The sequence below is a fragment of the Thermobia domestica genome, chromosome 6 (genome assembly GCF_964235325.1).
Source record: "Thermobia domestica chromosome 6, izTheDome1.hap1.1, whole genome shotgun sequence".
Taxonomy (NCBI): domain Eukaryota; kingdom Metazoa; phylum Arthropoda; class Insecta; order Zygentoma; family Lepismatidae; genus Thermobia; species Thermobia domestica.
The window spans coordinates 180,592,208-180,619,357 of NC_137459.1; the positions used below are offsets into that span (position 1 = coordinate 180,592,208).

General features: G+C 34.9%; 1 protein-coding gene across 1 annotated transcript in view; it reads right to left on the minus strand.

The window, feature by feature from the left end:
* Positions 1-8,910, minus strand: part of LOC145687740 (E3 ubiquitin-protein ligase TRIM71-like) — a 48,405-nt gene extending 39,495 nt beyond the window's left edge. Inside the window, exon 1 of the mRNA XM_081761188.1 lies at positions 8,868-8,910. The gene's annotated coding sequence lies outside the window, so the exon portion shown is untranslated. The remainder of the gene's footprint in view (positions 1-8,867) is intronic.
* Between the last annotated feature and the right edge of the window lie 18,240 nt (positions 8,911-27,150).

The window sequence follows — 27,150 nt, forward strand, 5'->3', positions numbered from 1 at the left end:
TTATGAGCATATTTTTCAACCCCTACGAACATCACACAGCAGAGCAGATTACGTAACATAACGAACATACAGCAGAGCAGATTACACATAAGACTCGTTCCCTTTTATGAACACTTTTTCAGGGGTGAACTCGTTTCCTTTTATGAGCACTTTTCCAACCCCTATTTTAATTACGAACACATAGAAGATCAGATAACAGATAAGAATATGAAACATAGAAGGGGTGTATTCGTTCTCTTTTATGATTACTTTTTCAACCCCTAGCAGAGACTATGAACACATAGCAGAGCAGATAATACATAGCACAGCTAATAAAAGAGCATGGCTTATTTTCCAACCCTTATTTTAACATAGCAGAAATTACATTGAGACTATGAACACATAGCAGAGCATAAGACTACGTAACACACAACCTCCATTTTAGGGGTGGACTCGCTCTCTTTTATGAGCATATTTTCCAACCCCTATTTTAACATAGCATAAGACTACGAACACATAGCAGAGGTGTATTCGTTTTCAACCCCTTAGCATAAGAGTATGTAACATAGAAGTTACGAACACATAGCAGAGCAGATAATAAACACAACCACCTCCATTTTAGGGGTGTATTCATTCCCTTTTATGAGCATATTTTCCAACCCTTATTTTACCATAACAGAGACTACGAAACATAGAGGACATAGCACAGGGGGTGTATTCATTTTCTCCACCCTAATTGAACATAGCAGAAATTACACTGAGACTACGAACACACAGCAGACCAGAGAATACATAAAATTCATTCCCTTCTATGAGTACATTTTAAGGGGTGTACTCGTTCTCTTTTATAATTACTTTTGCAACACCTATTTTACCATAGCAGAAATTACATAAGATTTTTTTTCAACCCTATTTTAAGACAATGAATACCTATGTAACATAGCGATTCGATACGCTCTTTGAACCGATTTGGATGAAACTCGGCATATGGGGGTTTTCGACCATGCTGATTACGAATATCATACTTATTTTTACCTGGGTCCTATAGTTTATGTGGCATACGCCCTTTGTATGACAATTTTAACCGATTTGGATGAAACTCGGTATATGGGGGTTTTTGGACATGCTGATTACGAATATCATATTTATTTTTATCTGGGTCTTATAGTTTATGTGGGATACGCCCTTTGTATGACACTTAAAACCCAATCACTCGTAAACGAAGCAACATATTAAGGTTCTGTTTCTTCATTTAGCAATTGGTCATCAACTACTACAAGTTCCAAAAATAATGACCATCGAGGTCAAAGGTCAAAATACTTAAAACCCAATAACTCGAAAACGGAGCCACACATTGAGGTGGTGTTTCCACATTTAGCAATAGGTCATCAGGTACTACATGTCCCAAAATTGGTGGTCATCGAGGTCAAAGGTCAAAATACTTAAAACCCAATAACTCGAAAACGAAGCAACGTATTGAGGTGGTGTTTCCAAATCTAGTAATAGGTCATCAACTAGTACAAGTTCCAAAATAGTGACCATCGAGGTCAAAGGTCAAACTCGAAAATGGATCCGCATACTGAGGTTGTGTTTCCACATTTAGCAATTGGTCATCAACTACTACAAGTTTCAAAAATAATGACCATCGAGGTCAAAGGTCAATATACTTAAAACCTAATAACACGAAAACGGAGCCAAATATTTAAGTGGTGTTTCCACATTTAGTAATTGGTCATCAGGTACTACATGCCCCAAAATTAGTGGTAATCGAGGTCAAAGGTCAAAATACTTAAAACCCAATAACTCGAAAACGAAGCAACGTATTGAGGTGCTGTTTCCAAATCTAGTAATAGGTCATCAACTTGTATAAGTTCCAAAATAGTGACCATCGAGGTCAAAGGTCAAACTCGGAAATGAAGCCACATATTGAGGTGGTGTTTCCACATTTAGCAATTGGTCATCAACTACTACAAGTTCCAAAAATAATGACCATCCAGGTCAAAGGTCAAAATCTTAAAACCTAATAACTCGAGAATGGATCCACATATTGAGGTGCTGTTTCCACATTTACTAATTGGTCATCAACCAGTGCAAGTTCCAAAATAATGATCATCGAGGTCAAAGGTCAAAATATTTAAACGCAAATAACTCTTAAACAGAGTAACATATTGAGGTGCTGTTTCCAAATCTAGTAATACGTCATCAACTATTACATGTTCCAAAAGTACTGACTATCGAGGTCAAAGGTCAAATATTTAAGCTTTAATAACTTTAAACAAAGCCTGTGTGACCTATTCAGTTTTGTACCAAGCAGAGAGAAGTGAAGAATGAATAAATATGATTGGTTTACTTCGAGAAAGAAAGCAAAGATATGCCATTTTAACTATTTAAACAAAAGAAAGGATAAATTTGAATGACCTATTCAATTTTGTACCAACGAGAAATGCCATTTTTACTAATCAAATAAACAAAAGAAAACCGAAGAAGGATTATTTTAACTAACTCTTATATACCATTTTGTACTACTCCAATAAACGAAGGAATACCAGAAAAAAAGAAGTAAAGAATGAATAAAATTTAGGTGGATTATTTTCTTTTGTACTAACTGGAAAAGAGAAGAAGAGCTACTTTAACTAGCTCATTATGTACTGTTTAAACAAACGAAAATTGACCATTATGTATCTTTTGAACTTACTGAAATGTTCTATTTTTGTATCAATCAGAAAAACCCGAAGAAGGATCATTTTAACAAGTTCATAATTTCGATGTTCTACTTTTTATACCAACGAGAAAAAAATGAACTAGCTGAATATACGAAATAATAAATTTAAGTGACCTATTCAATTTTGTACCAATGAGAAATGGCATTTTAACTGGCTCAGAATTTTACTACTCAAATAAACAATGGAGTATTTAGTTTTGTACCACCAAGAAAAAAAAGAAATTGCACCATTTTGGAGTATTCAAATAAACAAAGGACTTATAATTTGTGTCAACTCTAAAATCAGTTAAACGAAGTAATGCATTTGAGTGAGCTATTTAATTTGGAAAACCGAAGTTGAGTATTATTTCAACAAACAAAGGAATAAGCAAAAAAGGATCATTTTATATCATTTTAAACTAGTCTAATAAACGAAGGCATAAATATAAGTGAGCTATTTAATTTTGTAGCTGAGTATTTTCACGAAAGAACAAAATTGTACTAATCAGAAAAAGCGAAGAAGACCCATTTTAACTAACTGAGAATTTCTGTACCTTTTTGTACTATTTAAACAAACGATGGGATAAATTTGAGTGACCTGTTTTTTGTACTAACCAGAAAAATCGAAGAAGGTCCAATGTAGCTAACTCAGAATTTATATACCTTTATACTAGCCCAATGAACGAAAGAACAAATTTGGGTGTTCTACTTTTTTTATACCAAACAAAGAAGAACCATTTTGTACTACTTTGAAATAAACGAAAGAATAAAATTGTACTAACCAGAAAAAGCGAAAAAACACCTTTTCAACTAGCGCAGAGTTTCTGTAACGCAAAAATTAATTTGGATGGAGTAACAAGAAAGAAAGCAAAGATATGCCATATTAACTATTTAAATAAACGAAGGGATAAATTTAAGTGATCTATTCCATTTTGTACCAAGGAGAAATGCCATTTTTATCTAGCTTAGAATTTCTAGTGCATGTTGTATTATTTAAACAAAACGAAGGGCTAAATTTGAGAAAGCGAACATGAACCATTTTACTCAAATTTGGATGGAGTATTTAGCTTTGTATGAACCAGAAAAAAAGTGCAGAAGGACCATTTTAACTAACTCAGAATTTTATATCATTTTGTAATACTCAAATTTGGATGGATTATTTAGTTTTATACCACGCAGAAAAAAGGAAACAAAGGTAAAAATTTGTACTGAACAGAAAAGCGAAGACATTTAAAAAAATAATGAATTTATTGAGGTGTCCTATTTCCTTTTGTACCATCGAGAAAAAAGCCAAAAAAGGATCATTTTAACTGGCTTAGAATTTTATACCTTTTTTGTAAAAATTTGTACCGAACCTAAAAAAGCAAGGAAATACCATTTTTGTGTTAACCAAAAAAAAAGCGAAGAAAGACCATTTTAAATAGCTCAGCATGTTATAACTTTTTGTGTTTTTGGTCTACCCAATTTCTTGACCATATTGTACTATTTAAACAAACAAAGGAATAAATTGGTGTGACCTATTCACTTTTGTTACAAGCAGAAAAAGGAAAGACTAACATTTTATACTAATCAAATAAGCGAAGGAATAAATTTGAGTGGCTTAAGCAAAGAAGGTCAATGGTAACGAGCCCTTTTGTGCTATTAAATTTGAGTGACCTATTGAAGAATGAGTAAATTTTGTTTGCAATTAAAAAAGCGGAGAAGGTCTACTTTCTGTACCAACCATAGAAAAACAAATTTGTTTGACCTATTCACTTTTATAGCAAGCAGAAAAAGCATGAAAAAAAGGGAAGAAGGTTCATTATAACAAGTTTGGTATGGTAGCCCTTCGTTTTGTTTAAATAATACATCATGTACTAGAAATTCTAAGCTAGATAAAAATGGCATTTCTCCTTGGTACAAAATGGAATAGATCACTTAAATTTATCCCTTCGTTTATTTAAATAGTTAATATGGCATATCTTTGCTTTCTTTCTTGTTACTCCATCCAAATTAATTTTTGCGTTACAGAAACTCTGCGCTAGTTGAAAAGGTCTTTTTTCGCTTTTTCTGGTTAGTACAATTTTATTCTTTCGTTTATTTGAGTAGTACAAAATGGTTCTTCTTTGTTTGGTATAAAAAAAGTAGAACACCCAAATTTGTTCTTTCGTTCATTGGGCTAGTATAAAGGTATATAAATTCTGAGTTAGCTACATTGGACCTTCTTCGATTTTTCTGGTTAGTACAAAAAACAGGTCACTCAAATTTATCCCATCGTTTGTTTAAATAGTACAAAAAGGTACAGAAATTCTCAGTTAGTTAAAATGGGTCTTCTTCGCTTTTTCTGATTAGTACAATTTTGTTCTTTCGTGAAAATACTCAGCTACAAAATTAAATAGCTCACTTATATTTATGCCTTCGTTTATTAGACTAGTTTAAAATGATATAAAATGATCCTTTTTGCTTATTCCTTTGTTTGTTGAAATAATACTCAACTTCGGTTTTCCAAATTAAATAGCTCACTCAAATGCATTACTTCGTTTAATTGATTTTAGAGTTGACACAAATTATAAGTCCTTTGTTTATTTGAATACTCCAAAATGGTGCAATTTCTTTTTTTTCTTGGTGGTACAAAACTAAATACTCCATTGTTTATTTGAGTAGTAAAATTCTGAGCCAGTTAAAATGCCATTTCTCATTGGTACAAAATTGAATAGGTCACTTAAATTTATTATTTCGTATATTCAGCTAGTTCATTTTTTTCTCGTTGGTATAAAAAGTAGAACATCGAAATTATGAACTTGTTAAAATGATCCTTCTTCGGGTTTTTCTGATTGATACAAAAATAGAACATTTCAGTAAGTTCAAAAGATACATAATGGTCAATTTTCGTTTGTTTAAACAGTACATAATGAGCTAGTTAAAGTAGCTCTTTTTTTTTCCAGTTAGTACAAAAGAAAATAATCCACCTAAATTTTATTCATTCTTTACTTCTTTTTTTCTGGTATTCCTTCATTTATTGGAGTAGTACAAAATGGTATATAAGAGTTAGTTAAAATAATCCTTCTTCGGTTTTCTTTTGTTTATTTGATTAGTAAAAATGGCATTTCTCGTTGGTACAAAATTGAATAGGTCATTCAAATTTACCCTTTCTTTTGTTTAAATAGTTAAAATGGCATATCTTTGCTTTCTTTCTCGAAGTAAACCAATCATATTTATTCATTCTTCACTTCTCTCTGCTTGGTACAAAACTGAATAGGTCACACAGGCTTTGTTTAAAGTTATCAAAGCTTAAATATTTGACCTTTGACCTCGATAGTCAGTACTTTTGGAACATGTAATAGTTGATGACGTATTACTAAATTTGGAAACAGCACCTCAATATGTTACTCTGTTTAAGAGTTATTTGCGTTTAAATATTTTGACCTTTGACCTCGATGATCATTATTTTGGAACTTGCACTGGTTGATGACCAATTAGTAAATGTGGAAACAGCACCTCAATATGTGGATCCATTCTCGAGTTATTAGGTTTTAAGATTTTGACCTTTGACCTGGATGGTCATTATTTTTGGAACTTGTAGTAGTTGATGACCAATTGCTAAATGTGGAAACACCACCTCAATATGTGGCTTCGTTTCCGAGTTTGACCTTTGACCTCGATGGTCACTATTTTGGAACTTGTACAAGTTGATGACCTATTACTAGATTTGGAAACAGCACCCCAATACGTTGCTTCGTTTTCGAGTTATTGGGTTTTAAGTATTTTCACCTTTGACCTCGATGACCACTAATTTTGGGGCATGTAGTACCTGATGACCAATTACTAAATGTGGAAACACCACTTAAATATTTGGCTCCGTTTTCGTGTTATTAGGTTTTAAGTATATTGACCTTTGACCTCGATGGTCATTATTTTTGAAACTTGTAGTAGTTGATGACCAATTGCTAAATGTGGAAACACAACCTCAGTATGCGGATCCATTTTCGAGTTTGACCTTTGACCTCGATGGTCACTATTTTGGAACTTGTACTAGTTAATGACCTATTACTAGATTTGGAAACACCACCTCAATACGTTGCTTCGTTTTCGAGTTATTGGGTTTTAAGTATTTTGACCTTTGACCTCGATGACCACCAATTTTGGGACATGTAGTACCTGATGACCTATTGCTAAATGTGGAAACACCACCTCAATGTGTGGCTCCGTTTTCGAGTTATTGGGTTTTAAGTATTTTGACCTTTGACCTCGATGGTCATTATTTTTGGAACTTGTAGTAGTTGATGACCAATTGCTAAATGAGTAAACAGAACCTTAATATGTTGCTTCGTTTACGAGTGATTGGGTTTTAAGTGTCATACAAAGGGCGTATCCCACATAAACTATAAGACCCAGATAAAAATAAATATGATATTCGTAATCAGCATGTCCAAAAACCCCCATATACCGAGTTTCATCCAAATCGGTTAAAATTGTCATACAAAGGGCGTATGCCACATAAACTATAGGACCCAGGTAAAAATAAGTATGATATTCGTAATCAGCATGGTCGAAAACCCCCATATGCCGAGTTTCATCCAAATCGGTTCAAAGAGCGTATCGAATCGCTATGTTACATAGGTATTCATTGTCTTAAAATAGGGTTGAAAAAAAATCTTATGTAATTTCTGCTATGGTAAAATAGGTGTTGCAAAAGTAATTATAAAAGAAAACAAGTACACCCCTTAAAATGTACTCATAAAATGGAATGAATTTTATGTATTCTCTGGTCTGCTGTGTGTTCGTAGTCTCAGTGTAATTTCTGCTATGTTCAATTAGGGTGGAGAAAATGAATACACCCCCTGTGCTATGTCCGCTATGTTTCGTAGTCTCTGTTATGGTAAAATAAGGGTTGGAAAATATGCTCATAAAAGAGAACGAGTTCACCCCTTAAAAAGTGCTCGTAAAAGAGAACGAGTACACCCCCTAAAAAGTCCTCATAAAAGGGAACAAATTCACCCCTAAAATGGAGGTCGTAAAAGACCGTGGGTTGACGGTTCACGATGCTCGATTTCTCGTATCCTCCCTGTGTCTTCCGGCATAGTGTGTCAGGCGGCACTGGGAAATTCGTTGTCTGCTTCAGGCGTGACTGAGAAAGTGGGTAGAGGGTCATTGGCGCAGAACTCTGGTTTTTCTACTACTCAGGCTACATCACTTAGTAGCACTTGTCTATTCTTTCTAAACAGGATCAGTCTATACAGTATTTTCTTCCACCTTCCGTCATAATTTTATCCTTTCAAGCCACAGAGAATACATTTATTCACCTTCACAGTTGCCGTTCTTAAAAGGAAAATTATAGTATAATTAAAAGTGCGATTCTGTCAGTTTGAAAGAAAATACGCCCTCCCCCCAAAAGAAGTCTAATGGGTGCAACCAACGCCCTAAAACCAGCCTGTGAGCATCCTTGCCTGTTCCAAATAGAAAATAGAATTTACATTTTCTGGGCGAGTATTTGAGAGACATTATTACATCTTGATAAGTATATAGAATTTCATATACACCGACTATTTACTTGAAAATAAAATTCATATAGTTATCAAATAATTGTTTTTGTATAAATATAACTACGCAGAATTGCCATAAATAAATGTTTTGTATCACTAGGGTAAATGTGCCAGGCCTCGACCACTTAACTCATTTTCGTATAATCCTTTAATCGTTGTTCAGAGAGCGGAACAACTTAGGAGGATGCAACTAGCTCACATGTGTTGCTAAAGCTATATTTCATCTATATTTTATCCAAAACGGAGATAACTCCTCTCCTTCCCCCCGTCGATGAACAAAATTTTAACAATACAAAAAAATCATATAGGAAAAAACTTATTTTATAAATATCTTCGTTTTCGTACAAATTTTAATGCATTTCCACTTTGTATCCTGTAAAAAAGGGGATGAAGTTGTGAGGGTGGAATGGAATGAAACAAGGTTGGTAGTGTTCGATTCTCATGAATCCACACATATATATAATATCTACAAAACCATCGATTACGCCTTGTTTTCCTGTCACAACTGTTTTCTATCAGCACTAGCTTTGCTGTTTTCTCCTTGCTCTGTGTGAGGAGCTCATTGAGAAGCCGAGTAGTAAACTGTGACGTCACAGAGCATTCAGCTGGAAACGGCTGCTGTAAACCAATATGAAACAAACAGAAATTCTAAAAAAAAACCTTACCTGAAGCTGTTTCTCCTCAACTCCTATCAACTTAGGTAGCACCTAATAATAAAAACACATATTGTAACAAAACCAAAATATGACAGATATTACAAATGATCTGTTACATTAGTACAGCTGAATTACAATTAAATTGAATTACACATATATAGAAATCTAGAAGGTATAAAATTTTAAGTTACAAACAAAAGTATTTGACAAAGTACAAAACTTACGAGAAGTAATACTTGGTATATTTACATTTTACGAACAGAACATGGGAACAAGGTGATTCAGACGTAGAGTGCTCACCTTTTGTTTTAAGAGTCCCTGGTTGGATAGAAGGACAAGTGAGTTTGTGACGAACAACATCGTTTCCATTGGGTTTCACGAGATTCTACCGTTTCTTTCCACATTCTCATTCGAACAATTATTTGATAATGATTCGCGTTCATTAATCATACATTCTCTTTTTGCCTAAAAGTCATATGCGCCGGACCTAAAACTGACAGATGTACATTTTATAAACGAAGAACATTCCCACGATGACAAAAATGACGGAAACATATGAGTTGAGACATTTATCAAACTTTGGCAAGACACTTAGAAAGTCTGAGAAATAGATGCACTAGACTGAAAGATACTTTCTTTGATTTCTTGTGAACATACAGATAATTTGGATTACACACGTAACTACTAAGATGTTGGTAGAGAAAAAAGACTGTTCATGTTTGTATTTGAGAGTGTCCGCAAAATAAATGGCTCTGTCCGGAGATAACTCGTACATTTTTTCCCGGGATAATAAAATCAGTCCATATTATGGAGGTGTTCGTTAATGAAGGTTTTACTGTATGTGCTATTTTAAACATATAGAGCGACGTTTTAAACGTTCTGCACGCAAGAAATGTTTATAGCGAGATTTCGGGCGGCAAAGTTTTGGCCAGGTGAGAATGTGGCAAGCGATGTTTTGGCTGTGAGGTTTCAACAGCGAGGTTTCATACCCAAACCACCCCAAGCACCAGAGGTGAGCGCTCTACAACGAAGCTACCGCGGCTTCGTGAAAATTAACTTATACTGTTTTGTTATTTTTGAAAGAATTGAGATACGTAATTTTATTCCTCTTGTTCAGTTCCTCATTTTCATATTTACACGAGTTTGTCCAAATCTCTTCTATTTACTTATGCATTTATTTATTGGTTCTATGTAGGGCTGAGTACAATAGCGAATTACATCAATGCGAATCAGGTGAATCATACCAACAACTAGAGTGCGAATTTTTGCATAATTGTATATTGTTTTTCTGACATGATATCGATATGCTTACATGGTTAATGTTTGTTTTAGGTGTTTATAGGTTTAAATGCGGAATTTTATGGAACATATAATTAGACCTAAATATTTGTTGAATATGCATGCGGTATAGTAAGAACATACGAGGGGGAAAATAACTATTGTATGCTTACTTCACTGGAGAATTTAAGTTTTAAAAAGTAAATTTCAGTCTTCTGGCAGTGATTGGGCAACCCAAGAGATGAAAGTAACTTCCTATCAGTGTAAACTTCAGTGAGGAATTTTTAAGGACGCCCAAACAAACTGAAGCTGTTAGCTCCTTTTGGGTAATTGAATCACTTTACTTCGCAATATACTTAAATCTCAAGTATCGAAAAATCATAGTTGTTTGGAAACTTGTTTTTTGTAGTAATGTTGATGAATAAGGATGCCGAAAGAAAAAAAAAAAAGGTCGAGGAATTCCAGTATTAGGCAATGGAATAAAACAGTGTTGGTTCTCGTGGGAAGTCACATCGGTAAAAATATAAAGTTCTATTTCTACATATTAAGGAAAGAAAAATGTTAATTTTAACCAATATGACTTCCCTTAGGAGCCACCACCCAGGACACTCAAACTTCCTATAGATTGAAAAACTGACTTATGGGAAGTAAGTAGAAAACATGTAAGCATTATTTTTAGTTTATATGACACTTAGCTTTCTAACAGGGAAAAACATAATTTATCATTCTTTTTTTACGTTTATCAGCAGTAAAATGTAAAATTCGACAAGTAATTGAAAAAAATAAAAAATCCCCTGTGTCATGCAAAGGAGAGGAAAGAATTTTTTTTTTTTTAAATTAATCGAGTATTGGGATTGGAAACATAAAACATATAGTGATTTTTTTTCAGGCAAAGTTATACGATATTGTAATGTCGGCTGTACGGGCCCTCTGTTTCATGGGCTTTTCTAGCAGTTTACTTTAGGACAAAAGCGGTTGGCAATAATGGATCTTGTGCATTGTAAAGCTTTATGTAAAAGGTGAAAAAGACTGAGCACTGTATACAATAAAACTTGAATTGTTTGAGAAATATAGGTGCATGCACAATAAATATTAAACCAATTCCTGGCTCCGTAATTGAGATAAACCTACGCACAAAGCAGAGTTGTGTAGGCAAAGGGGTAGGGATCCCTTAAAGAAAAAAGTTAGCAAAAAATGTGAATATATGAGACTGGGATTTACCTGACTTGTACACGGATTTTCTTGCAGGAAGGAAAAGCACAGACACACATATGATTCGATTTCTACGCCAAGTGGATTTTTTAGTAATAATAACTAACTAACTAACTCTATGGCCTATGGAACCCGGAGGTTCAATGCCGCGTTCACAAAAGCTCTCCACTGACTTCTATCCTTAGCTAACTGCATCCAGTTTCTACTTTGTATTCCAATCTCTGCGAGATTCATCTTAATATTGTCCTCCCATCTGCGCCTAGGTCTTCATAATGGTCGTTTTCCGATTGGTCTTCCAGTCAAGACTTTGAAAGCGTTTCCACTTTCTTCCATTCTAGCTACATGACCTGCCCACCTAAGCCTCCTAGACTTGACGACCCTAACAATGTTGGGTAAACCGTATAAATTATGTAGTTCCTCGTTATGAAGTTTCCGCCATTCTCCATTCCCGTTCCTCTTGGGTCCGAATATGCGTCTCAGGATCTTGTTCTCAAATACTTTCAGTCTATGTTCTTCCCTCAGAGTAAGTGACCATGTTTCCCAGCCATACAAAACAACAGGCATGATTATCGCTTTATATATTTTAAGCTTCAAATTCCTCGACAGAATTCGCGACGACAAGAGATTTTGAACCGAATAGTAACACGAATTCCCTGCTTTTAGTCGACATTTAATTTCTCCGTGAATATGATTTTCGTCTGTTAATATTGATCCTAGATATTTGAAACTATCCACTTTATCAAAAGTATCATTTAATATTTTAACGCATCCATAATTTGCTGTATTCCGGTCCCGACGCACTTCCATGTATTTAGTTTTCTCTGCATTTACTTCTAAACCCATGTCCCTACAAGCGTTTAATAAATACTGCATTTCTGCATTTCTTGCTATTGTTCTTCTATCATCCCCTATTAAATTTACATCATCAGCATATGCCATAACCTGGTGAATACCGTTCAACTGTAGGCCCTGGTTGCTATCTTTGATTTTCCTTATAGCGTATTCCAGAACGAAGTTAAATAATAATGGTGACAACGCATCTCCTTGTTTCAGGCCATTTTCGACGTGAAAGCTCGTGGAGAAAAATTTTCCTACCCGGACTTTACTTTGGGATTGATTTAAACATATCTTAATTAATCTAATTAGCTTTCTCGGTATTCCAAGTTCTGTAAGAACGTTGTATAATGTTTCTCTCCTAACCGAGTCGTACGCTTTTCTAAAATCAATAAATAGTTGATGTACCGGTGTATTGTATTCCCACTTTTTTCGAGTATTTGGCGAATGGTAAATATTTGGTCGATAGTTGATCGATTTCGTCTAAATCCGCACTAATAATCTCCAATAATTTCATCTGCGTATGGGGTCAGTCTTGCTAATAGAATATTTGAAAGGATTTTATAGGATGTTGACAGAAGAGAAATGCCTCGATAATTATTACAGTCAGTTTTGTCGCCTTTTTTGTGAATTGGAACAATGATTGATTCTTTCCACTCTTGTGGCAATTCTTCCTTGTTCCAGATAAGGAGAATGAGTTTGTGTATCTTGTTCCACAATTTTTCGTCTCCAGCTAAAATTAACTCAGCCGGAATTTCATCTACACCCGGAGATTTGTGTTTCTTTAAAATCTTTATAGCGGTTTCTACTTCTATTCGGTTGGGTTCTGGAATATACGGTTCTGCGGTGTATCTCCTTTTCTCCACGCACACTAGTTTTTGGTTGCGTGTTAAGCAAATCGTCAAAGAAATCTTTTTTTCCATCTATTTAAGATGCTATCCGTGTCAGTGAGAACTGTACCGTCAGATTGCTTTAATATATAAGCACGAGGTTGATAGCCTTTCTTAAATTCGTTGACTCCCTTATACATGTCCCGGATGTTTTTTTTTTTTTTTTTTTTTTTTTTTTTTTACTATTATCTTCAAGTTCCTTAATTTTAGCTTTCAGAAAATTGCGTTTCTTTGTTCTAAAAGTTTTGGAAGTTTCCCGCCTGATATCTGCGAAATTTTGCGTAGTTATTTCATTCGGATTTTGTAACCAGAGTAATTTTGCGTGTTTTCTCTTCTCTGCTAGTTTCATGCATTCCTGGTCGAGCCATGGTTTGTTCCTACGTATTTCCGCGTGTCCCAATTTTTCTTTTGCTGAAATTTTAATGCTATCTCTAATTTCAATCCAGGTATCCTCAACACTAGTGCACTCTGAATCTTCTAAAGCCGAGAATCTATTCGAAACTTCAATCTGGTATTTCTCTCTTCTAATTTCTTTACATTGAATTTCTCCGTTTTCGGACAATGAATATTACCTTTATTCAACGATAACCTCTCTCGTATTATCGCTGCTACCAGGTAGTGTTCAGTGTCACAATCAGCCCCTCTAAACGACCGGACATCAATTATGCTAGATTGCCTTCTTCTATCTACTAAAACGTGATCGATTTGATTATGTGTTTTCCCGTCTGGTGATGTCCAAGTGAATTTATGAATGTCGCGATGTTGGAATTTTGTACTCTTCACGATTAGGTTTTTGGATGTTGCAAAGTTCACGAGTCTAACACCGTTGTCATTACTTTCCTTATGCAGACTTTCGTTCCATATAATCGGTTTGAAAATATCGTCTCGTCCTACCTTCGCATTGAAATCCCCTAATAGAATTTTCGTATGGCATCGCGGGAGTTGGTCAAATATCTGTTCCACTTCTTCGTAAAAACTGTCTTTTATATCGTCATCCTTATCTTCAGTTGGGGCATGTACATTTAAAACAATAATATCACACCAACGTCCCTTAAGAGTAACAAAAGAAATTCTGTCAGTAACAAATTCAACCCGTTTAATTGCTGGTAATATACGTTTATGAACGAAAAACTTTGTTCCTAACTGGTGATTTTTATTTCCTTCCCCGTAAAAGAACGTAAAATTTCCGGAATTCACAGATCCATTTCCATCCCACCTAACTTCCTGAACTCCTACTACGTCCATCCTGTATTTCTCTAACTCACTCGTTACGGATTTTAACGCGCCTGCCCTATAAAGACTCATAATATTCCATGTTCCAAATCTCATGTCCGTTTTCTTTTGCTGAGGTCGTGCCAAGTTATCAGTCCTTGTCCGAGGCTTTTGTGAATATTTCTGAACAAGTGCTTTTTTATACAGGATGAGGTTGTTAGCCCTACCCAAACCCCCAAGCTGGAGGACCACTTCTAGTCGGCTGTCCGCGACTGCTTATTCAGTATATTCGCAGCTAACCTCTATATCTAGAGGCCTTCTCCTCGATCCGCAACCTGACGACGCGCCATGCCGTGGTGACAGGAACCCACGTTACACGGTTTTAGTAATAATAACAATTTTATATCTGACGGATCCATTGCACTAGGCTAATAATTTTCACAATTCAGAACTCAGTATGTGCTAATAAGAACTATATACAGGGTGTTCCAAAACAACACTGACAACGTTTGGAAGTTGATTCCTGACACGAAGATAAGACAAAAAGTATAGGCTAACCAGGATGCACAAATGCTTCGTTTCGGAGTTATAGGCTGCCGAAAACATGATAAAATGAAATTTAAAGATCCATAGCTCCAAAACTATGGGACCTACTGTAGTCAGGTTAAGACTTCACTTAGGAACTAATATGTGCTCTATCCAAATCTCCAAGTTTCAGAATCCTACGGAACTTCCGCAACAATTTTTACAGAGGTAATTGGTGAGTGAGTCATATGCCCGTAGCCAAACTCCCTCTGTAAAAATTGTTGCGTGAGTACCCTTGGATTCTGAAACATGTTCTTTTGGATAGCGCACCTATCAGTTCCTAAGTGAAGTCTTGACCCGATTACGGTAGGTCCCATTCGGAGCTATGGACCTTTAAAGTTCATTTTTTTAGTTCTCGGAAGCCTATAACTCCGAAAGGAGATATTTGTGCACCCAAGTTAGTCTATACTTTTTGTCTTATCTTGGTGTCAGGAATCACTTCCCAAACGTTGTCGGTGTTATTTGAAACACCCTATATACTGTTTTGATTTAGGGAGCTCAGTGATGTGCTAACGAGAACTATTTATATTGTTTTGACTTAGGGAGCTCATAATAGCTAATAGCTACATTCGATTTATGTGGAGGGAACATAAGTACAGGCCCGGAGTCAGCCACCAAATTTAGGAGAGATTCAATAAAATTTAGGGACACACACACACTATAATTGTGTGAGACTTACATGACAAATCATTTTTTTTTATGAAAGTAAGAACTAGTTGCTGTTAATCTTACCTTCCCAATTGAGATAGTTTTCCTCCATTACTAGTAACTCATGTTTATGAATACTTTCATTTATTATGTTGATTGCATACAAGCGCTGTTTTCATTTTACTTACACTTCACGCAGATATTCTTTCCTTAATATTCTTTCCATTGTACATTTTTAGGTCCTAGACTGTTTACACCCACAAAAAGCCATATAAAAACAGAAAACAAGGAATTTCTGCAGCGCTGATAATATTTAGTACGATATACCCTTCAGTTGATTTCTGATCATTACGTAAGACAATCACTTGATTGGAAGAGCATGATTTACTATCTTCCACATCACTGTAGCTTTTGGAGTGTCGTGAAATAAACCGCACATAGACAGGTAGAACTTTTTTTTGAAGGTAGCTTTAGTAATAAAGAAACCTAGGACTGAAATTTTCACGGAATGAAAATGCTAAGTTGTATATCAGTAAGGTTTTGAAAACCATTATGGAAATGAAATATTATTCCAAATTCTGTCCAGCTATAACTTGGGATACTGAAAGATCGTTTCTCATTTACAAAACATACTTTCAAACAAGTGTAAAAATGTTCTCCCGAGAAATATTAGGATGTAGATTGTAATTTATTGCAACCATAAATGTTCATATATAGAGAAGTAAAATGTATTGCAAATCATTTTCGTCCATATTGGCAAGTTTTAGTGCATACCGATCCAATGGTAATTACAGGGCAGGTCACATGTTACGATAAAAGCGGTCCGGTAACTCACATGTTGCGATAATGCCAACATATGGGCTTAATTCCTAAAGTTACCAACAAAGTTAATGCTCTATGTTCTACTTACAAAAGAGCTTGAAATAAAAGAAAACAGAAAAAAGGCAAAAAGAAGTTAAAATTTTAGCTTTATTTTGTAATGAGGACGCTATGTAAAACAAGAAGCATCTATCATGTTGCACTTAATTTTCAAATTGTTTCATTGGGAATTTGGAATAAACACCGTTTTTCGAACGTAATGTACAGCAAATCTCACGACGCGAAACTTCTCCTTGTGAATATTAACATCTAGTGGGAGCCGCCCAGTTCATACCTATCAGCCAAACACAAAATTTAAAAAATAATAATAAAATTAAAAAGAAGAAAATAAAAAAAGACATGATATTTTCTAGAAATGAGAGGAACCCTTCAATTTCTCAGATGATACTCCCTTTAGCTAAACTGTTTACGTATTCCCGTTTTGCACACCGCCATTAATGCCATTTTCCGCCATTAACGTACACCGAAGAAACATGAGGTGTTAAATCATAAAAAAGGAGAAAACAATATTCATTACTCTAGTACGGTACTTGAAGTAAGGTTCAAATCTTATATAGCTTTATACAATTGAAATATCCAGGGAAAGAAAGTGAGAATACAAAATTCACGAAACTGAGAAAACTCAACTTTAGAATCAAAAACCTTAAATATTTCTTACTTAAATATCTAGGGAGCCTAAACATTTTCGCCTAAGGAATATATAATTAGAAATGCAATAACACGAATTTCAAATTTTATTTCCTGTTTCATATTGTTTTTTAGAATCTCGTGCATTTCTTTCCGTGGACTCTTCGATTGAAGCAAAGAACACTAAAACGCGCAAATCTTATTCTAGTTACGGAACATATATTTCAAGTTTTCACTTTTATTAAGACTTTAAAGGCATTTTAGGCATTAGATTTCTTAAAGACGCTAGCAAAATCATTTTGAATTTAATTGTAAAGGAATCCATATTTTACTTACCGCTTTTCATTTATAAACCAAGACGCTCCAAGACACTCCACACAACTGAGTACTGGACGTATCCAGCTCATTTAGTCTTGCTTCAAACTCACGTCATACCCGAGTTTCAACATGAGCAACAAATCAACGAATCAAAAGCGTCGTTACTATCCATTTACGGCCTACGCAAATCGGATGAGTGTTACGTCCAACGTTGTCAGACGTACGGTCCTAACTACACAAATACAGTAATTTGATTTTCACGTACGGTATACGGTCCAACTTCTTGACCCTGCGGTCCTAGTGAAATTTTTTTTAGCAATTTATTATTTTTAAGCAATTCTGTCATGTTTTCTATCTTCCAGTGAATACTGGTCCACAACTCACTGCAACCCGTTGCAACGTTGCTTCGGATGCTGACTTCGTTTTTCATCGTTCAGTAAAATAAATGTAGACCCTAATGAAAGCGACAAACCGAAATAAAGTTATTACTTTACAGTATGTGCACATGTGTTTAAGCCAGGCACTTAGCCATGTAATGGATTCATATGCGATAGTTTGATACAATTCCAAACTAATTAAACTGTATGACATCTTGTTTCCTGTACGGTTCGAATACAAAGTTGCATTCAATAGAAAGTGATGAAATCTGTTTGTAGGATGGAGATGATAACTTCAGTTTTAATAATTGATAAGTCAGTGAGTGTTTTTCTCCTTTCTAGCAATTTGCCATGCTGTATATTAACATTGATTTTATATTTTAAAGTAATTGTCGTAATATTATATTATTTTCACTACTTTCTGCATGATTTCGAAGCAATACAATAAACATACTGGATACGGTAAAAATGTAAAATAAAAGGATGTATGTTTTAAAAGTAAAGCGATTCTACAAGAAATTGTACTGATCCACGGAGACAGTGGCGGCGTTTGGACGTTAAAAGTGGGGGGGGCAAGACATGATCTGAATATTTGTATATCAATCTTAGTTTTCCTGGTTGTTTCTAACACTTTGTTTCACGAAAGGTTGTATAACTAATAGGATACTATATTTTTAAGTTAAAATACTGTATATCGTATTTCATATTTTATTAAGTAAATTGACAAAACCAACGCAAGTAGGTACTAGACCTTTGTACTCTGAAATAACGAAAATGTAAGAGATTTGGTTCCTTGCTCATGAACATCTTAAAATTCTTTCTGGAAAATTGTGTAATCAGATTATTTAATAACAGATTTGAAAACCAAATAAATAGAAATAACAATATTAATCATAATAATGAATAAGGAGTCTTGTTTGGTAGATGCTATACTGAAACTGGTGATAATTGAACAACTTAATTTTTAGTTCCACACATGCTATTAAATGCATATTATTACTCTTAGAAAATGAAAGACAGTAAATACTACAAGCATGTGCTACGACATTTAAAGCAATATTTGCTTTTGCAGCTTCCCGAAATATGTTCGTTGCCACTAGGTGCAGTTTTCACTTTCTTGGAACACATCAAAAGACAACAATACTTAGAATCACTCTACATTTTAGCTATACAAAATAATCCTAAAACCTAGAATTATGTTGAATTCACTAAATTTAATTGTATATACAGTCAAACCCTTAACACACACCACTTCACTCGTATATTACATTACAAAACAATGGAAAAGGTAGAAGTTGTTTCTTATTACGCTCTTTTTAATCAATATTCCTTACTTTAGAAAGAAGATAAGACATTTTGGGAATTGTCAGTTTTTGAGTAATTAAAGATAACTTGTGAAATACTTCTTTTTTTGCGAAATGTTCTCTCAATTAGTTTCAAAGCGGCTGACTAACATATCGAGCCCTTGTAAGAAGGGGATATAGAAGCAAAACCTGCTAAATCCATTTTTGAATTTTGTCTGGGAACGAAGAAAAAGTGACGCCCTCATATTTTCAGAATTGTTGAACAACTTTATTTGTTTAATGGTTGATTTCACTCATTTGTATTAAGTAGGGACCTTTAAACAAGAAAATTGTTAAACAGTTCTGAAACATAAGGACATCACTTTTTCGTTTCCTGACAAAACTGAAAATGGATTTAGCAGGTTTGGCTTCTATACCTCTGGATTGAAAGTATGCTCGAATTGTTGTGCTCCAATAGGTTAATTTTAGGTTGTTTTCCGTCGCACTTAAAAGGCAATTCCTGTAGCTTTCTTAACTTCACGGGCAGACAACCAATACGTACTTACGCAACGGCAAATGTTACATAGCACCATTTTTCTTATGAAACAGTAATATATATATAAAATTTATATTCCCAAATGAAACTACGATATATACATTAATGGGTTGCTTCAAAAAAGTGGGGGGCAACTGCCCCCCTTTGCCCCCCCTAATCGCCGCCCATGCACGGAGAATAAAATGGTCGATTCTTTTCTTGCATGCGGTTTCGGTGTTTTGTAAGTCTGGCAACGCCGCGTTACGCCTCTCTATCCACTGTATGACGTGGAAATAAAAAGTGAAGAACTGCAAGCGTGCTCAAAACAACATCAGCATCATTATCATCATCAAAGTGCAAATGAAACCTTATTTTACATATTCACTTCAAGCACACAAACAAGAAAACCAAGAAATCTTAAGTTACATTATTGAGAACGATAGCTATGATGGATATAGCTATTGAATAGTGCAGTTATAGACTCTTATCCAGCCATCTTAATTTAGAAGAGAATTATGATTATTTTTCGTCTACAAAGAATCTGATTTGAAAATGATTTTGATTGACGTAACTGATTGTTTCAAAGGGGCAGCTGGCTCACGAAGGGGCGCAGATGTGATGATGCGTATTCACAAAAATATTAACAAATAGCCATTTGATTGACGTAGTAGGTATACATGCATATTTCATTTTAAAATGAGAAAAGTTACAGTGAGGGATTTCAACATAAATCTCTCTCTCTCTCTGTCACACACAAACACACATATATATATGCACATATACATGCATGCATATAGGATCATACCTACAGACAAACAGGAATACATACATGCACACATACACACATATACACATAGAGATAGAAACACATACATACAATATATATATATATATATATATATATATATATATATATATATATATATATATATATATATATATATATATATATATATATCAGGGTTGCTATGTTTAAAACATGTTTAAAACGAGGGCTTTTTTTATTTTGTTTTAAACGTGTTTTTTTTTTCGATGGTGGTTGGACATGTTTAAAACAACTCATCCTCCGCAGGATTTCTGCATGGAGTAAATTGCAAGCAGAGTTATATTCTTATTATAACAGCAATTACTGAACGAAATTCTGCACATCAATGTGCGTAGAACTAAACCATCAGAAATTCAAGTGAAGTATTTGAACATTTCTTAATTTCCAAGAGTAACGGAGGTTAAACACATTATACACTATTCTAAGATCCAAATTCACAAATACAAAACTTGGGTATTTTTTGACCACTATCATTTTCATAATAATGAACAGTTCTCACATCATAAGCTAGAAGAAATGCTCTGACAAATACAATACAACTCAAAGAAAAGAGCAGTGACTAGCCTACAAGGAGCAAATGACATATTTTAACTAAACAGTTTTCAAAATACATTCTATCTGCAACATGGGTTGGGTGTGACTAATGATTAGTGTCTACGGCATAACAACACAACTAACTCTAGACGCCCGCCAGGGATTTTAACGAAATGGTAGACTCTCACATTCGGGGCTCTGGTGACCCCCCTAATTATCACATAGTCATGAGTTATATACCTTTGGAAAGCTTACAGACCACAAATTCCAACGAGGTAACATTCGTGAAATTTCCGCCGTATTCGTAGAAAAAGAACAGACATAAAAATCATAAAAAATATGAAAATATTGAATTTGCGGGGCCCTGGCTACCCTTGCAGTCATCCTACGCTGAAAAAACGATGCTAATGTGTAGGCCACATACTTGTGACAATAATATAAGAAATGGTAGCCATTGCTGCCATTGCGTAACGAATTCGTTTTATGTAGGAAATATTTTTCAAAAAGTATGCGCAGAAAAACATTCATTGAATTAAACATTCTCTCCCCTTCCCCACTATAGTACCACGTCTATATGCAAATCATTTTTGCTGCACACATCATGTATACGAACAAGAATTATGTATGCTTCCAGGCCACTTCAGTGAAATATATGTTGTGTTATATAGGACTGTTCCGAAAATAAATGTAAATGAACCAAATTTCACCCCCTCTTCCTCTATAAACAACAAGTACACATACAGGCTACTATCATGTAGGGGACTACTTCATTGCTACACATATCAATTTTTATATGTACCACAAAGGGGGGAGGAATACCCGCCAAAACCAGTTGGAAAAAAATGATGAAAAATTAAAAAAAAAAACGAACTTCATCCTCCCTCTCTCGGCCGTACATACGTATCCCCTATATACATAAAATGAAACTGACGGAAAGCTTCATACCTCAAAAATACTTTGGTACCAAATGATCTTTCTAGCTTAATTAAGGACTGAGCTATTGATGTTTGTTGTAAAAATAAATGTAATTTACGTCAAAAAACTGAAACTCCTAGAATTGGCTAACTTTGCCCCCTCCCTGCTACCCCATATAAGCAAGAAGTACAAATACACGATATTACCATGTAGTGGCCTACTTCATTGCTTCACGTAACAATTTTTGTGAATCTATCCCCTAAGAGGGGGAATGGCCCCCAAAAAACTATTGAAAAAAAAAACAAAAAAAACACGATATTTACACGGGCGCCCATGTTGTGGTTTCCAAGGGGGGAAAGTATAAGCGACATTTCAAATATAGTTTCAAATTTTGAAGTAAATATTCTAAAAAAGTTTTCGATATTCCGAAGTACAATTTCTTCAAGGGGGAAAGCGCCCCACCTTACCCCCTTAATGGGCGCCCTTGGATATTTATCCTCCTACATACATAAAATGTACACCAGCAAAGCTGCATCTTTCAGGAATAAATTGGTACCAAAACCATCTTCCAGCCTTAATTTGAGGTTTAAGACTGAGCCATTGAGGTTTAAAGCCCTGACACAGCAGTTGCGTCAATGGGCGTTTAAAGATTAAGAATGCAGACGACCAGTAGAACGTAACACAAAGAAACTAAACTATATATTCCATGAACGGAGATCGAGAAAATCCCGATTCCTTTCTCCGGAATTGAACATTTGGACGGATCGAGATTAGGGAAGTTCCCGAAATTTGATCTAGCGGTTGAATATAGATGGCAAGCAATACATAAGAGTGTAAAAATTAAATATATATGCCTAGTTAGATTATTGTTTTAAACAAAATAAACATTTTAAACATGTTTTTTTTTTTTTTTGTTTAAAACAAAGTAGTTTGTTTTAAACGTTAAAAACTTTTTAAACAAAAGAAACGTTTTAAACATAAAAAACGTTCTTTTTGTTTTTTTTAAAAACAACGTGTTTTTTCAACCCTGATATATATATATATATATATATATATATATATATATATATATATATATATATATATATATACAGACTGTTCCATAATTCTTGTTATTTTCTACAGCGCTGGGAGAAGATAAAGTTTCTATACTATTAATGTAAAATTTGGCACTCTTATTGAGAAATATCTGAATTTTTCGAATTTTTAAAGAAAATAAGAAAAAATTGCTGTTTAACCCCCCTTTTAGTGGTGTAAACACGAAAGTTCATTTTCCTTATGGGAGATTCAATGTTAAATTTTAGAAGCAGTTTTCTCCAATAATTATTCGTGAAGATTTTGGAGCAAATGAGTTGTATTTGTTACAAAATGCAAAAACACTCATTCACAAAGCTAGTAAAGCCGTCTCAAACATTATTTTGCGAAGGTCTCCCTTTTGGGGGGCAAGGGGCGTAAAAAGGTGGTGGGTGATATGTTACCAAAATCCCAAAAATTATTTTCGGAATGCCAATAAGCGTGAGATTAATCACAAATGTCACAGAATTAATGCTCCAATGTCCTTACATGTAAGAGTAACTGATAATGGGGCTACAGCCCCCTTTCAAAAATAAAAAAAAATCACCATAAATATCCTTATTAGGGACATACGAGAAGGTATTTTTGTTAATTAATGTGAAATTTGGCGTCATTGTATCAAAAGAGTATGCGTTTTTCAAGTCTAGAATGTTATTTTGATAACGCACCGCCTTAGGGGGCACAGGGGGTGAAGCACTCAATGATGGATCTTTATAAAAATTCAAAATTTTGTTCCGGAAATACCAGTTAGCGTCAGATTTTTCACCACTGTCACAGAATTAATATTCTAATGCTCCTTGCATGTGCCAGTGACTTATATGGGGCTATAGCCCCCTTTCAAAAATAAAAAAAATCACCACAAATATCCTTAGTAGTGACATACGAGAAGAAGGTATTTTTTTTAATTAATGTAAAATTAGGCGTCATTGTATCAAAAGAGTATGCGTTTTTCATTGCTGGAATGTTATTTTGATAACGCACCGCCATAGGGGGCACAGGGGGTGAAGCACTCAATGATGGATCTTTATAAAAATTCAAAATTTTGTTCTGGAAATACCAGTGAGCGTCAGAGTTTTCACCACTGTCACAGAATTAATATTCTAATGCTCCTTGCATGTGCCAATGACTTATATGGGGCTATAGCCCTCTTTCAAAAATCACCATAAATATCCTTATTAGGGACATACGAGAAGGTATTTTTGTTAATTCATGTGAAATTTGGCGTCATTGTATCAAAAGAGTATGCGTTTTTCAAGTCTGGAATGTTATTTTGATAACGCACCGCCTTAGTGGGGCACAGGGGCGAAACATAAAATGATGGATGTTTATAAAAATTCCAAATTTTATTCTGGAAGTGTGGATGAGTATTAGATTAATCACAAATGACACAGAATTAATATTCCGATGCTCCTTGCATGTGCCAGTGATTGATGTGGTGCTACAGCCACCTTCCACAAATCACCAAAAATCACGATAAATATCCTTAACAGGGACATACCAGAAGAAGCTTTTTTTCTATTGGTCGATTAATGTAAAATTTGGCATTATTGTAATAAAAAGTTATGTATTTTCCAAATCTGAAATGTTATTTTGGTAACAGGGGACAAAGGGCGCGGTTGGTAATTTTTGGCTTTGGAGGGCACAGGGGCCGAAGTATAAAAATTCCAAATTTTATTTTGGTAGTGCCAATGAGCATGAAATTAATTGTAAGGCGCACAGAATTAATGCTCATATGCTATTTCCATGTACAATCCGCAGCAAAGAACCATGATGAACATGAGCATGTAAGTTTATTGTGAAACTACGACTAACAGCACAGGGAATCAACATAACGTCTAAGTGGCATGAATCACGCCAGGAGAAACCTCGGCGTCCTCCCCTGCACACTTATTTTGGAGCAAAAGACTTCGTCGTTTCACAATAAACATATATGCTCATGTTGCAGGTTTTTTTGCTGCGGACTGTACCAGTGACTGATATTAGGCTACAATTCCCTTTCATAAAACAATAGAAATTCATTATGAATGTCCTTATACGCAAGGACCTACTGGCAAAAGGTAAATATTTTTCATTATTAAAGTGAAATTTGGCATTATTGTCGAAAAATGTTTGTTTAGAAAAAGAGCTAAAGCGACAATATGATTATGGTCATGTGTCGATCTCTTTTAGTGGCGTCAACTCAAAATTTGATTGGTCTAACTGGAGTTTCAATGTAAAATGCGGAAAGGAGTTTGCTCTATATTTATACGAATTTTGCTGTAAATTAGCAGTTTTAGGTAGAAAATACGATACCATTCCTCTTCCTCCTCCCCTTTCATCTATGATGGCACATGCGTTTCTAGTTTTATTACGCCAAACCTCCAAATTGAGGAAGATAAACAGTAAGAAAAATTCAAACTTTTCGTTATTTCCCGTGAGCGTCAAAATATTTGGAAATATACCAAAATTAATGCTTAGAAGCTACCTCCATGTGCCAGCGACCACTTTAGTGATTCAATTCCCCCTTCCCGGTCCCAAAATCATTTAAAGAACCACACCACTTTGTTTTATTATCTTCCATGCTTCTCTCTGGCCTATTCAGAATGCATGCTAAGAGATGCGTGTTTAAGAAGCACTAGAACACGTCCGAATAATTTGTTGGCGTACCACTGTAAGCTGATTTTAAGCAATGTCAACAAACACTTGTTAATAAAACACCCTCTAATTCCTGACTCAACTTCTTGTTCATGTGTGCTGACAACAGTTTCAGACCTCTTATCGCAATACAGCAACGATTTACGAGTTAACGTGTTGTGGGTTAGATTGACTTCTTCGGAAATGGACATTACATAGTAGGTGAATCTCGGGGATAGACTGGCTTAATCATTTGATAATTACTTGTCGTTTCCAGTATACTTTAAGAGTGCATTCATACTATAGTGTCCTTCGATCATGCAGTCTTTAACTCAGGATTAGCGTGCTAATGTAATTGAATGGTACATTTTATCAGAAAAATCTGCAAGAGTAACAAGATCCCGTATAGTTAAAGAACTCGGATTAAAAGTACGCGATATGTAAATTCACCGTTTGTACAAACAGTTTCGCAGCAATTGTTTTCACACTGCCCATCTTGCATCTAGAAAAAGTGCAGGAGGATCTCCAAGTGTATCTACGGAAGAAACAAAAAGACAGGTGTTGTTATCTGTTACTAGTTCACCGCGGAAATCCCTTGCTCGTCGAAGCTTAGGCTTAAATATTAAGAAAACTACGCTACAAAGAATTTTCAGAAACTTGAAGGTAAAACCATACAAGGTCCGAATGGTTTCTGAATTGTGTGCAAGTGATTATGGTGATCGTGTTTATTTCTGTAACTGGTTTATCGAGAAGTTAAATGAAAACCCTATGTTCTTATTTCAAGTGATGTTTTCCGATGAAGCAAAATTCTTCTTAAATGGTTCTGTGTCCTCATCACATGCAAGATATTGGTCATCGATACAGCCGAACGTGAGATCAGAAGTGTCAATGGACAAACGAGGAATAATGGTTTGGTGTGGTATAACTGCGACTGAAGTGATAGGACCTTTCTTTTTTGATGAAAATGTAACAACGTTATCATACCAAAAGCTACTAAGAGAAAAAGTATTTGCTGAATTTGATCGTTTAAATTTAGGTCAAAGTGATAAATTATGGTTTATGCAAGATGGAGCGCCAGCGCGTCGCTCAAATACGACTATAAATCTTTTGAAAGAGAAATTTGGTGAACGGATTATTTCTATGGGGTCAAGTGTCGAATGGCCACCAAGAAGTCCGGATCTTACACCATGCGATTTTTTCTTGTGGGGATTCCTAAAACAAATTGTCTACCAAAAATCATGTAACAGTGTAGAGGACCTGAAACAGAGGATTGTCCACAGTATAGAGATGATCACTCCAGATATGTTGGAGAAGGTGTTCACAGTTTCTTTAGTAAATCGCATTAATTTATGTCTTGCTCGTTCAGGAGGGCATGCCGAATAAAAGTAAGTTGATTTTATGGGTTTTACACTTAGGTTAAGGATCTTTTTAAACAATCAGTGATAGTAGAGCCAAAAAGAGTTGTTTTCAACAAAGAATAATTTCCAGCAACTGATTCTTATTCCTCGGGAAATATTTGTTTCTGTTACAACCTTGTGTTCGTGTGTATTACGTCTGCAGTACATACGAGTAAGTTGTTATATGGAAAGTTGGATAATACGGTTATTGTGTAAGAAGTAATGAAAATACATGCTTTTTCTTTTTATGAATAA